Source organism: Coturnix japonica, chromosome 13, assembly GCF_054131305.1.
Source record: "Coturnix japonica strain WE chromosome 13, WE-NBRP24, whole genome shotgun sequence".
Classification (NCBI taxonomy): domain Eukaryota; kingdom Metazoa; phylum Chordata; class Aves; order Galliformes; family Phasianidae; genus Coturnix; species Coturnix japonica.
In genome coordinates, this window is record NC_140675.1 from 2,169,817 (window position 1) to 2,186,719 (window position 16,903).

Sequence of the window (16,903 nt, forward strand, 5' to 3'; positions counted from 1 at the left end):
TACTCAATGCATGGAGTCCTTAATGCGTAGAAACCTCAATGCTTAGTATCCTCAATGATTAGAAACCTCATAGCTTAGAGACCTTAATTTTTAGTAACCTAAATGCTTAGAAACCTCAGTGCTTTGCACTCTCAATGCTCAGCATCCTCAGTGCTTAGTTTAGAACCCTCAATGCATAAAATCCTCAATGCATAGAATCCTCATTGCTTAGAATCCTCAACACTGAGAAACCTCAATACTTAGAATCCTACATGCTTAGCTTAGAATCCTCAATGCTGGGAATCCTCAATGATTAGCATCCTCAATGCTTAGAATCCTCAATGCTTAGAATCCTCAATGCTTAGAATCCTCAATGCTTAGAATCCTCAATGCTTAGCATCCTCAATGCTAAGAATCCTCAATGCCTAGAAACCTCAATGCTTACCAACCGCAATGCTTAGCTTGAAATCCTCAAACCTTAGAACACTCAATGCTTAGAAACCTCAATCCTTAGCATCCTCAATGCTTAGCTTAGATTCCTCGATGCTTAGAATCCACAATGCTTATAATACTCAAAGCTAGAATCCTCAATGCTTAGCATCCACAATGCATAAAAAACTCAATGCATAGAGTCCTTAATTTTTAGTAACCTCAATGCTTAGTATCCTCAATGATTAGAAACTTTATAGCTTAGAGACCTTAATTTTTAGTAACCTCAATGCTTAGAAACCTCAACGCTTTGCACCCTCAATGCTCAGAATCCTCAGTGCTTAGTTTAGAAGCCTAAATGCATAAAATCCTCAATGCATACAATCCTCATTGCTTAGAATCCTCAACACTGAGAAACCTCAATACTTAGAATACTCAATGCCAAGCTTAGAAACCTCAATGCTTGGAATCCTCGATGCTTAGAAACCTCATTGCTTAGAAACCTAAATGCTCAACGTAGAATCTTCAATGCTTAGAATCCTCAATGATAAGAGCCCTAAATGCTTAGAAACCTCAACGTGTTGCATCCTCACATCAGAGCTTAGAATCGTCAATACTTAGAATCCTCATTGCTTAGAATTCTCAATGCATAGCTTAGAATCCTGAATGCTTAGCATCCTCAACGCTTAGCATCCTCAATGCTTAGCTTAGAATCCTAAAGCTCAGGATCCTCAATGCTTAAAAACCTCAATGCACAGAGTCCTTAATGCTTAGAAACCTCAATACTTAGCATCCTCAGAGCTTAGCTTAGAATCCTCACTGCATAGAAACCTCAACGCTTATAATCCTCAGTGCTTAGCATCCTCAATGCGTAGAATCCCCAATGCTTAGAAACCTCAATGCTTAGCATCCTCAATCCTTAGTATGCTCTATGCTTAGCTTAGAATCCTCAATGCTTAGAATCCTCAATGCTTAGCATCCTCCATACACTGCTTAGAAACCTCAATGCCTAGAATCCTCATAGCTTAGAATCCTCAACGCTGAGAAATTTTATTGCTTGGAAACCTCAATACTTAGCATCCCTAATGCTTAGAAACCTCAATGCATAGAGGCCTTAATGCTTAGAAATCTCAAAGATTAGAAAACTCAATGCTTGGCTTAGAATCCTCAATGCTTAGAAACCTCAATGCATAGAGACCTTAAAGCTTAGAAACCTCAATGCTTAGAGTCCTTAATGCATAGAATCCTCAATACATAGAATCTACAATGCTTAGCATCCTCATTGCTTAGCATCCTCAATGCATACCTTAGAATCCTCAATACTTAGAAACCTCAACGCGTAAAATCTTCAATGTGTAGAATGCTCATTTCTTAGAATCCTCAATGCTGAGAAACCTTATTGCTTAGAAACCTCAATGCTTAAAGTACTAAATGCTAAGAATCCTCAATGCATACCTTAGAATCCTGAATGCTAAGACTCCTCAATGCTTAGAATCCTCAATGCATAGCTTAGAATCCTCAATGCTTAGAATCCTCAATGCTTAAAATAGAATCCCCAATAGTTAGAATCCTCAATGCTTCACATCCTCAATGCTTAGCTTAGATACCTCAACGCGTAAAATCTTCAATGTGTAGAATGGTCATTTGTTAGAATCCTAAATGCTGAGAAACCTTATTGCATAGAAACTTCAATGCTTAAAGTCCTAAATGCGTAGAATCCTAAATGCATAGCTTAGAATCCTCAATGCTTAGAATCCTCAATGCTTAGCTTAGAATCCTCAATGCTTAGAAACCTCAATGCTTAGTAACCTCAATGCACAGAGTCCTTAATGCTTAGAAACCTCAATACTTAGCATCCTCAGTGCTTAGCTTAGAATCCTCAATGCTTAGAATCCTCAATGCTTAGAATCCTCAGTGCATAGCATCCTCAACGCGTAGAATCCCCAATGCTTAGAAACCTCAATGCTTAGCATCCACAATCCTTAATATGCTCTATGCTTAGCTTAGAATCCTCAATGCTTAGAATCCACAATGCTTAGCATCATCCATGCATTTCTTAGAACCCTCAATGCCTAGAATCCTCATTCCTTAGAATCCTCAACGCTGAGAAATTTCATTGCTTTGAAACCTCAATGCTTAGCATCCCAAATGCTTACAAACCTCAATGCATAGAAGCCTTAATGCTTAGAAACCTCAAAGATTAGAAAACTCAGTGCTTGGCTTAGAAACCTAAATGCTTAGAATCCTCAACGCTCAGCTTAGAATCATCAATGCTTAGAATCCTCAATGCTTAGAATCCTCAATTCTTAGCATCCTCAATGCTTAGCATCCTCAATGCTTAGCATCCTCAATGCTTAGCTTAGAATCCTAAAAGCTCAGGATCCTCAATGCTTAGAAACCTCAATGCACAGAGTCCATAATGCTTAGAAACCTCAATACTTAGCATCCTCAGTACTTAGATTAGAATCCTCAATGCTTAGAAACCTCAATGCACAGAGTCCATAATGCTTAGAAACCTCAATACTTAGCATCCTCAGTGCATAGCTTAGAATCCTCACTGCTTAGAAACCTCAATGCTTAGAATCCTCAATGCATAGCTTAGAATCCTCAATGCTTACAATCCTCAATGCTTAGCATCCTCAATGATTAGGATCCTCAATGCAAAGCTTAGAATCCTCAATGCTTAGAATCCTCAATGCTTAGAATCCCCAATGCTTAGAATCCTCAATGCTTAGCATCCTCAATGCTTAGCTTAGAATCCTCAAAGCTCATGATCCTCAATGCTTAGAAACCACAATGCACAGAGTCCTTATTGCTTAGAAACCTCAACACTTAGCATCCTCAGTGCTTAGCTTAGAATCCTCACTGGTTAGAAACCTCAATGCTTAGAATCCTCAATGCTTAGAATCTTCAATGCTTAGCATCCTCATTACATAGCTTAGAATCCTCAATGCTTAGAATCGTCAATGCTTAGAATCCTCAATGCTTAGCATCCTCAATGCTTAGAATCCTCAATGCTTAGAATCCTCAATGCTTAGAATCCTCAATGCTTAGAATCCTTAATGCTTAGCTTAGAAACCTCAATGCTTAGAATCCTCAATGCTTAGAATCCTCAATGCTTAGAATCCTCAATGCCTAGCTTAGAATCCTCAATGCTTAGAATCCTCAATGCTTAGAATCCTCAATGCTTAGAATCCTCAATGCTTAGAAACCTCAATGCACAGTCCTTAATGCTTAGAAACCTCAATACTTAGCATCCTCAGTGCTTAGCTTAGAATCCTCACTGCTTAGAAACCTCAATGCTTAGAATCCTCACTCCTTAGTATGCTCTATGCTTAGCTTAGAATCGTCAATTCTTAGAATCCACAATGCTTAGCATCCTCCATGCATTGCTTAGAAAACCTCAATGCGTAGAATCCTCATTGCTTAGAATCCTCAACGCTGAGAAATTTTATTGCATTGAAACCTCAATGCTTAGCATCCCTAATGCTTACAAACCTCAATGCATAAAGGCCTTAATGCTTAGAAACCTCAAAGATTAGAAAACTCAATGCTTGGCTTAGAATCCTCAATGCTTAGAAACCTCAATGCATAGAGACCTTACAGCTTAGAAACCTCAATTCTTAGAGTCCTTAATGCTTAGAATCCTCAATACATAGAATCCTCAATGCTTAGCATCCTCATTACATAGCTTAGAATCCTCAATGCTTAGATTCCTCAATGCATAAAACCCTCAATGCTTAGAATCTTCAATGCCTAGCTTAGAATCCTCAATGCTTAGAATCCTCAATGCTTAGAATCCTCAATGCTTAGAATCCTCAGTGCTTAGCATCCTCAAAGTGTAGAATCCCCAATGCTTAGAAACCTCAATACATAGCATCCTGAGTGCTTAGCTTATAATCCTCACTGCTTAGAAACCTGAATGCTTAGAATCCTCAGTGCTTAGCATCCTCAAAGCGTAGAATCCCCAATGCTTAGAAACCTGAATGCTTAGCATCCTCAATCCTTAGTATGCTCTATGCTTAGCTTAGAATCCTCAATGCTTAGAATCCTCAATGCTTAGCATCCTCAATGCTTATAATACTCAATGCTTAGAATCCTCAATGCTTAGAATCCTCAGTGCTTAGAATCCTCAATGCTTAGCATCCTCAATGCTTAGAATCCTCAATGCTTAGAATCCTCAATGCTTAGCATCCTCAATTCTTAGCATCCTCAATGCTTAGAATCCTCAATGCTTAGAATCCTAAATGCTTAACATCCTCAATGTTTAGAAACGTCAATGCACAGAGTCCTTAATGCTTAGAAACCTCAATACTTAGCATCATCAGTGCTTAGCTTAGAATCCTAACTCATTAGAAACATGAATGCTTAGAATGCTCAATGCTTAGAATCCTCAATGCTTAGAATCCTCAATGCTTAACATCCTCAATGTTTAGAAACGTCAATGCACAGAGTCCTTAATGCTTAGAAACCTCAATACTTAGCATCCTCAGTGCTTAGCTTAGAATCCTCACTGCTTAGAAACATCAATGCTTAGAATCCTCAGTGCTTAGCATCCTCAATGCATAGAATCCCCAATGCTTAGAATCCTCATTGCTTAGCATCCCTAATGCTTACAAACCTCAATGCATAATAGCCTTAATGCTTAGAAACGTCAAAGATTAGAAAACTCAATGCTAGGCTTAGAATCCTCAATGCTTAGGAACCTCAATGCATAGAGACCTTAAGGCTTAGAAACCTCAATGCTTAGCATCCTCAGTGCTTAGCTTAGAATCCTCAATACATAGAATCCTCAATGCTTAGAATCCTCAATGCTTAGAATCCTCAATGCTTAGAATCCTCAATGCTTAGCATCCTCAATGCTTAGAATCCTCAATGCATAGCTTAGAATCCTCAATGCTTAGAATCCTCAATGCTTCGCATCCTCAATGCTTAGCTTAGAAACCTCAATGCTTAGAATCCTCAATGCTTAGCATCCTCAATGCTTAGCATCCTCAATGCTTAGAATCCTCAATGCTTAGCATCCTCAATGCTTAGCATCCTCAATGCTTAGCATCCTAATTACATAGCATAGAGTCCTCAATGCTTAGAATCCTCAATGCTTAGCTTCCTCAATTCTTAGCATCCTCATTGCTTAGCATCCTCAATGCTTAGCATCCTCATTGCTTAGCTTCGAATCCTCAAAGCTCAGAATCCTCACTGCTTAGAATCCTCAATGCTTAGCATCCTCCATGCATTGCTTAGAAACCTCAATGCGCAGAATCCTCATTGCTTAGAAATTTTATTGCTCTGAAACCTCAATGCTTAGCATCCCCAATGCTTAGAATCCTCAGTGCATAGAGGCCTTAATGTTTAGAAACCTCAAAAATTAGAATACTCAATGCTTGGCATAGAATCCTCAATACTTAGAATCCTCAATGCTTAGAATCCTCAATGATTAGAATCCTCAATGCTTAGAATCCTCACTGCTTAGAATCCTCACTGCTTAGAAACCTGAATGCTTAGAATCCTCAATGCTTAGAATCCGCAATGCTTAGCTTAGAAACCACAACGCTTAGAATCCTCAATGCTTAACATCCTCAATGCTTAGAATCCTCACGGCTTAGCTTAGAATCCTCAAAACTCAGAATCCTCACTGCTTAGGAACCTCAATGCTTAGAATCCTCCATGCATTGCTTCGAAACCTCAATGCGCAGAATCCTCATTGCTTAGAAATTTTATTGCTCTGAAACCTCAATGCTTAGCATCCCTAATGCTTGCAAATCTCAAGGCATAGAGTCCTTAATGTTTAGAAACCTCAAAGATTAGAAAACTCAATGCTTGGCTTAGAATCCTCAATGCTTAGCATCCTCAATGCTTAGCATCCTCAATGCTTAGCATCCTCACTGCTTAGAAACCTGAATGCTTAGAATCCTCAATGCTTAGAATCCTCAATGCTAAGAATCATAAATGCTTACAATCCTCAATGCTTACAATCCTCAATGCTTAGCTTAGAAACCTTAATGCTTAGAATCCTTAATGCTTAGAATCCTCAATGCTTAGAATCCTCAATGCCTAGCTTAGAATCCTCAATACTTAGAATCCTCAATGCTTAGAATCCTCAATGCTTAGCATTCTCAATGCTTAGAATCCTCAATGCATAGCTTAGAATCTTCAATGCTTAGAATCCTCAATGCTCAGAATCCTCAATGCTTAGAATCCTCAATGCTTAGCATTCTCAATGCTTAGAATCCTCAAAGCTCAGGATCCTCAATGCTTAGAAACCTCAATGCACAGAGTCCTTAATGCTTACAAACCTCAATACTTAGCATCCTCAGTGCTTAGCTTAGAATCCTCACTGCTTAGAAACCTCAATGCTTAGAATCCTCAGTGCTTAACATCCTCAATGCATAGAATCCCCAATGCTTAGAAACCTCAATGCTTAGCATCCTCAATCCTTAGTATGCTCTATGCTTAGCTTAGAATCCTCAATGCTTAGAATCCTCAATGCTTAGCATCTTCCATGCAATGCTTAGAAACCACAATGAGTAGAATCCTCATTGATTAGAATCCTCAACGCTGAGAAATTTTATTGCATTGAAACCTCAATGCTTAGCAACCCTAATGCTTACAAACCTCAATGCATAAAGGCCTTAATGCTTAGAAACCTCAAAGATTAGAAAACTCAATGCTTGGCTTAGAATCCTCAATGCTTAGAATCCTCAATGCTTAGAATCCTCAATGATTACATCCTCAACGCTTAGAATCCTCAACGCTTAGCATCCTCAATGCTTAGCATCCTCAATGCTTAGAATCCTCAATGCTTAGAATCCTCAAAGCTTAGAATCCTCAATGCTTAGAATCCTCAATGCTTAGCTTAGAAACCTCAATGCTTAGAATCCTCAATGTTTAGAATCCTCAATGCTTAGAATCTGCAATGCTTAGCATCCTCAATGCCTAGCTTAGAATCCTCAATGCTTAGAATCCTCAATGCTTAGAATCCTCAATGCTTAGAAACCTCAATGCACAGAGTCCTTAATGCTTAGAAACCTCAATACTTAGCATCCTCAGTGCTTAGCTTCGAATACTCACTGCTTAGAAACCTCAATGCTTAGAATCCTCAGTGCTTAGCATCCTCAACGCGTAAAATCCCCAATGCTTAGAAACCTCAATGCTTAGCATCCTCAATCCTTAGTATGCTCTATGCTTAGCTTAGAATCCTCAATGCTTACAATCCTCAATGCTAAGAAATTTTATTTTTTGAAACCTCATTGCTTAGCATCCCAAATGCTTACAAACCGCAATGCATAGAGGCCTTAATGCTTAGAAACCTCAAAGATTAGAAAACTCAATGCTTGGCTTAGAATCCTCAATGCATAGAACCCTCAATGCTTAGAATCCTCCATGCATTGCTTAGAATCCTCAATAGTTAGAATCCTCAATGCTTCGAATCCTCAATGCTTAGCTTAGAATCCTCAGTGCTTAGAATCGTCAATGCTTAGCATCCTCAATGCTTAGCATCCTCATTGCTTAGAATCCTCATTGCTTAGCATCCTCATTGCTTAGCTTCGAATCCTCAAAGCTCAGAATCCTCACTGCTTAGGAAGCTCAATGCTTAGCATCCTCCATGCATGCATAGAAACCTCAATGCGTAGAATCCTCATTGCTTAGAAATTTTATTGCTCTGAAACTTCAATGCTTAGCATCCCTAATGCTTACAAACCTCAGTGCATAGAGGCCTTAATGTTTAGAAACCTCAAAGATTAGAAAACTTTATGCTTGGCTTAGAATCCTCAATGCATAGAATCCTCAATGCTTAGAATCCTCAATGCTTAGAATCCTCAATGGTTAGAATCCTCACTGCTTAGAAACCTCAATGCTTAGAATCCTCACTGCTTAGCATCCTCAACGCGTAGAATCCCCAATGCTTAGAAACCTCAATGCTTAGCATCCTCAATATTTAGTATTCTCTATGCTTAGCTTAGAATCCTCAATGCTTAGAATCCTCAACGCTTACAAACCTCAATGCTGAGAAATTTTATTGTTTGAAACCTCATTGCTTAGCATCCCAAATGCTAAAAAACCTCAATGCATAGAGGCCTTAATGCTTAGAAACCTCAAAGATTAGAAAACTCAATGCTTGGCTTAGAATCCTCAATGCTTAGAATCCTCAATGCTTAGAATCCTCCATGCATAGCTTAGAATCCTCAGTGCTTAGAATCCTCAATGCTTAGCATCCGCCATGCATTGCTTAGAATCCTCAATAGTTAGAATCCTAAATGCTTCGCATCCTCAATGCTTAGCTTAGAAACCTCAATGCTTAGAATCCTCAATGCTTAGCATCCTCAATGCTTAGCATCCTCAATGCTTAGCATCCTCATTTCTTAGCATCATCAATGCTTAGAATCCTCAATGCTTAGAATCGTCAATGCTTAGCATCCTCAATGCTTAGCATTCTCAATGCTTAGCATCCTCAATGCTTAGCATCCTCAATGCTTAGAATCCTCAATGCTTAGAATCCTCAATGCTAAAGCATCCTCAATGCTTAGCATCCTCAATGCTTAGCATCCTCAATGCTTAGAATCCTCAATGCTTAGAATCCTCAATGCTTAGAATCCTCAATGCTTAGAATCCTCAATGCTTAGCTCAGAAACCTCAATGCTTAGAATCCTCAATGCTTAGCATCCTCAATGCTTAGAATCCTCAATGCCTAGCTTACAATCCTCAATGATTAGAATCCTCAATGCTTAGAATCCTCAATGCTTAGACTCCTCAATGCTTAGAATCCTCAATGCGTAGAATCCTCAATGCTAAGAATCCTCAATGCTTAGAATCCTCAATGCTTAGAATCCTCAATGCTTAGAATCCTCAATGCTTAGAATCCATACTGCCTAGCTTAGAATCCTCAATGCCTTGCTTAGAATCCTCAATGCTTAGAATCCTCAATGCTTAGAATCCTCAATGCTTAGAATCCTCAATGCTTAGCTTAGAATTCTCAATGCTTAGAATCCTCAATGCTTAGAATCCTCAATGCTTAGAATCCTCAATGCTTAGAAACCTCAATGCTTAGAATCATCAATGCTTAGAATCCTCAATGCTTAGAATCCTCAATGCATAGAATCCTCAATGCTTATCATCCTCATTACATTGCTTAGAATCCTCAATGCTTAGTATCCTCAATGTTTAGCATCCTCAATGCTTAGCATCCTCAATGCTTAGAATCCTCAATGCTTAGCATCCTCAATGCTTAGAATCGTCAATGCTTAGCATCCTCAATGCTTAGCATCCTCAATGCTTATCTTAGAAACCTCAATGCTTAGAATCCGCAATGCTTAGAATCCTCAATAGTTAGCATCCTCAATGCTTAGAATCCTCAATGCCTAGCTTAGAATCCTCAATGCTTAGAATCCTCAATGCTTAGAATCCTCAATGCTAACAATCCTCAATCCTTAGAATCCTCAATGCTTAGCTTAGAATCCTCAATCCTTAGAATCCTCAATGCTTAGCTTAGAATCCTCAGTGCTTAGAATCCTCAATGCTTAGAATCCTCAACGCTTAGAATTCTCAATGCCTAGCTTAGAATCCTCAATGCTTAGAATCCTCAATGCTTAGAATCCTCAATGCTTAGCTTAGAATCCTCAATGCTTGGAATCCTCAATGCTTAGAATCCTCAATGCTTAGAATCCTCAATGCTTAGAATCCTCAATGATTAGAAACCTCAATGCTTAGCATCCTCAATGCTTAGAATCCTCAAAGCTCAGCTTAGAAACCTCAATGCTTAGAATCCTCATTGCTTAGAATCCTCAATGCTTAGAATCCTCAATGCTTAGCATCCTCAATGCTTAGAATCGTGAATGCTTAGCATCCTCAATGCTTAGCATCCTCAATGCTTAGCTTAGAAACCTCAATGCTTAGAATCCTCAATGCTTAGCATCCTCAATGCTTAGAATCCTCAATGCCTAGCTTAGAATCCTCAATGCTTAGAATCCTCAATGCTTAGAATCCTCAATGCTTAGAATCCTCAATGCTTAGAATCCTCAATTCTTAGAATCCTCAATGCTTAGAATCCTCAATGCTTAGAATCCTAAATGCTTAGCTTAGAATCCTCAATGCTTAGAATCCTCAATGCCTAGAATCCTCAATGCTTAGAATCCTCAATGCTTAGAATCCTCAATGCTTAGAATCCTCAATGCCTAGCTTAGAATACTCAATGCTTAGAATCCTCAATGCTTAGAATCCTCAATGCTTAGCTTAGAATCCTCAATGCTTAGAATCCTCAATGCTTAGAATCCTCAATGCTTAGAATCCTCAATGCATAGAATCCTCAATGCTTAGCATCCTCATTACATAGCTTAGAATCCTCAATGCTTAGCATCGTCAATGCTTAGCATCGTCAATGCTTAGCATCGTCAATGCTTAAAATCCTCAATGCTTAGAATCCTCAATGCTTAGAATCCTCAATGCTTAGAATCCTCGATGCTTAGAATCCTCAATGCTTAGCTTAGAAACCTCAATGCTTCGAATCCTCAATGCTTAGAATCCTCAATGCTTAGAAACTTCAATGCACAGAGTCCTTAATGCTTAGAAACCTCAACGCGTAAAATCTTCAATGTGTAGAATGCTCATTTCTTAGAATCCTCAATGCTGAGAAACCTTATTGCTTAGAAACCTCAATGCTTAAAGTCTTAAATGCTTAGAATTCTCAATGCTTAGAATCCTCAATGCTTAGAATCCTCAATGCTTAGCATCCTCAATGCTTAGCTTAGAATCCTCAAAGCTCAGGATCCTCAATGCTTAGAAACCTCAATGCACAGAGTTATTAATGCTTAGAAACCTCAATACTTAGCATCCTCAGTGCTTATCTTAGAATCCACACTGCTTAGAAACCTCAATGCTTAGAATCCTCAGAGCTTAGCATCCTCAATGCGTAGAATCCCCAGTGCTTAGAAACCTCAATGCTTAGCATCCTCAATCCTTAGTATGCTCTATGCTTAGCTTAGAATCCTCAATGCTTACAAACCTCAATGCTGAGAAATTTTATTGTTTGAAACCTCATTGCTTAGAATCCTCAATGCTTACAAACCTCAATGCATAGAGGCCTGAATGCTTAGAAACCTCAAAGATTAGAAAATTCAATGCTTGGCTTAGAATCCTCATAGCTTAGAATCCTCAATGCTTAGAATCCTCCATGCATTGCTCAGAATGCTCAATAGTTAGAATCCTCAATGCTTCGCATCCTCAATGCTTAGCTTAGAAACCTCAATACTTAGAATCCTCAATGCTTAGCATCCTCATTACATAGCTTAGAATCCTCAATGCTTAGAATCCTCAATGCTCAGCATCCTCAATGCTTAGCATCCTCAATGCATAGCATCCTCAATGCTTAGCATCCTCAATGCTTAGCTTAGAAGCCTCGGTGCTTAGAAACCTCAATACTTAGCATCCTCAATGCTTAGCATCCTCAATGCTTAGAATCCTCAATGCTTAGCATCATCAATGCTTAGCATCCTCAATGCTTAGAATCCTCAATGCTTAGAATCCTCCATGCTTTGCTTAGAATCCTCAATAGTTAGAATCCTCAATGCTTAGCATCCTCATTACATAGCTTAGAATCCTCAATGCTTAGAATCCTCAATGCTTAGAATCCTCAATGCTTAGCATCCTCAATGCTTAGCATCCTCAATGCTTAGCATCCTCATTGCTTAGCTTAGAATCCTCGGTGCCTAGAAACCTCAATGCTTAGCATCCTCAATGCTTAGCATCCTCAATGCTTAGAATCCTCAATGCTTAGCATCCTCAATGCTTAGCATCCTCAATGCTTACAATCCTCAGTGCTTAGCATCCTCAAAGCTTATAATCCTCAATGCTTATAATCCTCAATGCTTAGCATCCTCAATGCTTAGAATCCTCAATGCCTAGCATCCTCAATGCTTAGCATCCTCAATGCTTAGAATCCTTAATGCTTAGCATCCTCAATGCTTAGCATCCTGAATGCTTTGCTTAGAATCCTCAATGCTTAAAATCCTCAATGCTTAGCATCCTCCATGCCTCTCTTAGAATCCTCAATGCTTAGCATCCTCATTGCTTAGCATCCTCATTGCTTAGCTTAGAATCCTCAAAGCTCAGAATCCTCACTGCTTAGGAACCTCAATGCTTAGCATCCTCCATGCATTGCTTAGAAACCTCAATGCGTAGAATCCCCATTGCTTAGAAATTTTATTGCTCTGAAACCTCAATGCCTAGCATCCCTAATGCTTTCAAACCTCAGTGCATAGAGGCCTTAATGTTTAGAAACCTCAATGATTAGAAAAGTCAATGCTTGGCTTAGAATCCTCAATGCTTAGAATCCTCAATGCCTAGCTAAGAATCCTCAATGCTTAGAATCCTCAATGCTTAGAATCCTCAATGCTTGGAAACCTCAATGCACAGAGTCCTTAATGCTTAGAAACCTCAATACTTAGCATCCTCAGTGCTTAGCTTAGAATCCTCACTGCATAGAAACCTGAATGCTTAGAATCCTCAATGCTTAGAATCATCAACGCTTAGCTTAGAAACCTCAATGCTTAGAATCCTCAATGCTTAACATCCTCAATGATTAGAATCCTCAATGCATAGCTTAGAATCCTCAATGCTTAGAATCCTCAATGCTTAGAATCCTCAATGCTTAACATCCTCAGTGCTTTGCTTTTAATCCTCAAAGCTCAGGATCCTCAATGCTTACAAACCTCAATGCATAGAGGCCTTAATGCTTAGAAACCTCAAAGATTAGAAAAATGAATGCTTGGCTTAGAATCCTCAATGCTTAGAATCTTCAATGCTTTGCATCCTCAATGCTTACCTTAGAAACCTCAATACTTATAATCCTCAATGTTTAGCATCCTCATTACATAGCTTAGAATCCTCAATGCTTAGAATCCTCAATGCTTAGCATCCTCAATGCTTAGAATCCTCAATGCTTAGCATCCTCAAATCTTAGAATCCACAATGCTTAGCATCCTCAATGCTTAGCATCCTAAAAGCTTAGCATCCTCAATGCTTAACATCCTCAATGCTCAGCATCCTCAATGCTTAGCATCCTCAATGCTTAGAATCCTCAATGCTTTGCTTAGAAACCTCAATGCTTAGAATCCTCAATGCTTAGAATCCTCAATGCTTAGAATCCTCAATGCTTAGAATCCTCCATGCATTGCTTAGAATCCTCAATAGTTAGAATCCTCAATGCTTCGCATCCTCAATGCTTAGCTTAGAATCCTCAATGCTTAGAATCCTCAATGTTTAGCATCCTCAAAGCTTAGAATCCTCAATGCTTAGCATCCTCAATGCTTAGCATCCTCAATGCTTAGAATCCTCAATGCTTAGCATCCTCAATGCTTTGCATCCTCAATGCTTACCATCCTCAATGCTTAGCATCCTCATTACATAGCTTAGAATCCTCAATGCTTAGCATCCTCATTGCTTAGAATCCTCATTGCTTAGCATCCTCATTGCTTAGCATCATCATTGCTTAGCTTGGAATCTTCAATGCGTAGCATCCTCAATGCTTAGCATCCTCAATGCTTAGCGTCCTCAATGCTTAGCGTCCTCAATGCTTAGCGTCCTCAATGCTTAGCATCCTCAATGCTTAGCATCCTCAATGCTTTGCTTAGAAACCTCAATGCTTAGAATCCTCAATGGTTAGAATCCTCAATGCTTAGAATCCTCAATGCTTAGAATCCTCAATGCTTAGAATGCTTAGCATCCTCAATGCTTAGCATACTCATTGCTTATCATCCTCATTGCTTAGCTTAGAATCCTCAATGCTTAGCATACTCATTGCTTATCATCCTCATTGCTTAGCTTAGAATCCTCAAAGCTCAGAATCCTCACTGCTTAGGAACCTCAATGCTTAGCATCTTCCATGCATTGCTTAGAAACCTCAATGCGTAGAATCCCCATTGCTTAGAAATTTTATTGCTCTGAAACCTCAATGCTTAGCATCCCTAATGCTTACAAACCTCAGTGCATAGAGGCCTTAATGTTTAGAAACCTCAAAGATTAGAAAACTCAATGCTTGGCTTAGAATCCCCAATGCTTAGAATCCTCAATGCCTCGCTAAGAATCTTCAATGCTTAGAATCCTCAATGCTTAGAATCCTCAATGCTTAGAATCCTCAATGCTTAGAAACCTCAATGCACAGAGTCCTTAATGCTTAGAAACCTCAATACTTAGCACCCTCAGTGCTTAGCTTAGAATCCTCACTGCTTAGAAACCTGAATGCTTAGAAACCTCAATGCTTAACATCCTCAATGTTTAGAATCCTCAATGCATAGCTTAGAATCCTCAATGCTTAGAATCCTCAATGCTTAGCATCCTCAATGCTTACAATCCTCAGTGCTTAGCATCCTCAAAGCTTATAATCCTCAATGCTTATAATCCTCAATGTTTAGCATCCTCAATGCTTAGCATCCTCAATGCCTAGCATCCTCAATGCTTAGCATCCTCAATGCTTAGAATCCTCAATGCTTAGCATCCTCAATGCTTAGAATCCTTAATGGTTAGCATCCTCAATGCTTAGCATCCTCAATGCTTAGCATCCTGAATGCTTTGCTTAGAATCCTCAATGCTTAGAATCCTCAATGCTTAGCATCCTCCATGCCTCTCTTAGAATCCTCAATGCTTAGCATCCTCATTGCTTAGCATCCTCATTGCTTAGCTTAGAATCCTCAAAGCTCAGAATCCTCACTGCTTAGGAACCTCAATGCTTAGCATCCTCCATGCATTGCTTAGAAACCTCAATGCGTAGAATCCCCATTGCTTAGAAATTTTATTGCTCTGAAACCTCAATGCTTAGCATCCCTAATGCTTTCAAACCTCAGTGCATAGAGGCCTTAATGTTTAGAAACCTCAAAGATTAGAAAAGTCAATGCTTGGCTTAGAATCCTCAATGCTTAGAATCCTCAATGCCTAGCTAAGAATCCTCAATGCTTAGAATCCTCAATGCTTAGAAACCTCAATGCACAGAGTCCTTAATGCTTAGAAACCTCAATACTTAGCATTCTCAGTGCTTAGCATAGAATCCTCACTGCTTAGAAACCTCAATGCTTATAATCCTCAGTGCTTAGCATCCTCAATGCGTAGAATCCCCAATGCTTAGAAACCTCAATGCTTAGCATCCTCAATCCTTAGTATGCTCTATGCTTAGCTTAGAATCCTCAATGCTTAGAATCCTCAATGCTTAGCATCCTCAATGCTTAGCATCCTCAATGCTTAGAATCCTCAATGCTTAGAATCCTCAATGCTTAGAAACCTCAATGCACAGAGTCCTTAATGCTTAGAAACCTCAATTCTTAGCATCCTCAGTGCTTAGCGCCGAATCCTCACTGCATAGAAACCTGAATGCTTAGAATCCTCAATGCATAGATTACTCGATGCTTAGAATCCTCAATGATTAGCTTAGAAACCTCAATGCTTAGAATCCTCAATTCTTAGAATCCTCAATGCACAGAGTCCTTAATGCTTAGAAACCTCAATACTTAGCATACTCAATGCTTAGATTAGAATCCTCACTGCTTAGAAACCTGAATGCTTAGAATCCTCAATGCTTAGAATCCTCAATGCTTAGAATCCTCAATGCTTAGCTTAGAAACCTCAGTGCTTAGAATCCTCAATGCTTAGAATCCTCAATGCTTAGAATCCTCAATGCTTAGAATCCTCAATGCTTAGAAACCTCAATGCACAGAGTCCCTAAAGCTTAGAAACCTCAATACTTAGCATACTCAGTGCTTAGATTAGAATCCTCACTGCTTAGAAACCTGAATGCTTAGAATCCTCAATGCTTAGAATCCTCAATGCTTAGAATCCTCAATGCTTAGCTTAGAAACCTCAGTGCTTAGAATCCTCAATGCTTAGAATCCTCAATGCTTAGAATCCTCAATGCTTAGAATCCTCAATGCTTAGAAACCTCAATGCACAGAGTCCCTAAAGCTTAGAAACCTCAATACTTAGCATCCTCAGTGCTTAGCATAGAATCCTCACTGCTTAGAAACCTGAGTGCTTAGAATACTCAATGCTTAGAATCCTCAATGCTTAGAATCCTCAATGCTTAGCATCCTTAATGCTTCGCATCCTCAATGCTTAGCATCCTCAATGCACAGAGTCCTTAATGCTTAGAAACCTCAATACTTAGCATCCTCAGTGCTTAGCTTAGAATCCTCACTGCTTAGAAACCTGAATGCTTAGAATCCTCAATGCTTAGAATCCTCAATGCACAGAGTCGTTAATGCTTAGCATCCTCAATGCTTCGCTTAGAATCCTCAAAGCTCAGGATCCTCAATGCGTAGAAACCTCAATGCACAGAGTCCTTAATTCTTAGAAAATTCAATACTTAGCATCCTCAGTGCTTAGCTTAGAATCCTCACTGCTTAGAAACCTCAATGCTTAGAATCCTCAGTGCTTAGCATCCTCAATGCGTAGAATCCCCAATACTTAGAAACCTCAATCCTTAGTATGCTCTATGCTTAGCTTAAAATCCTCAATG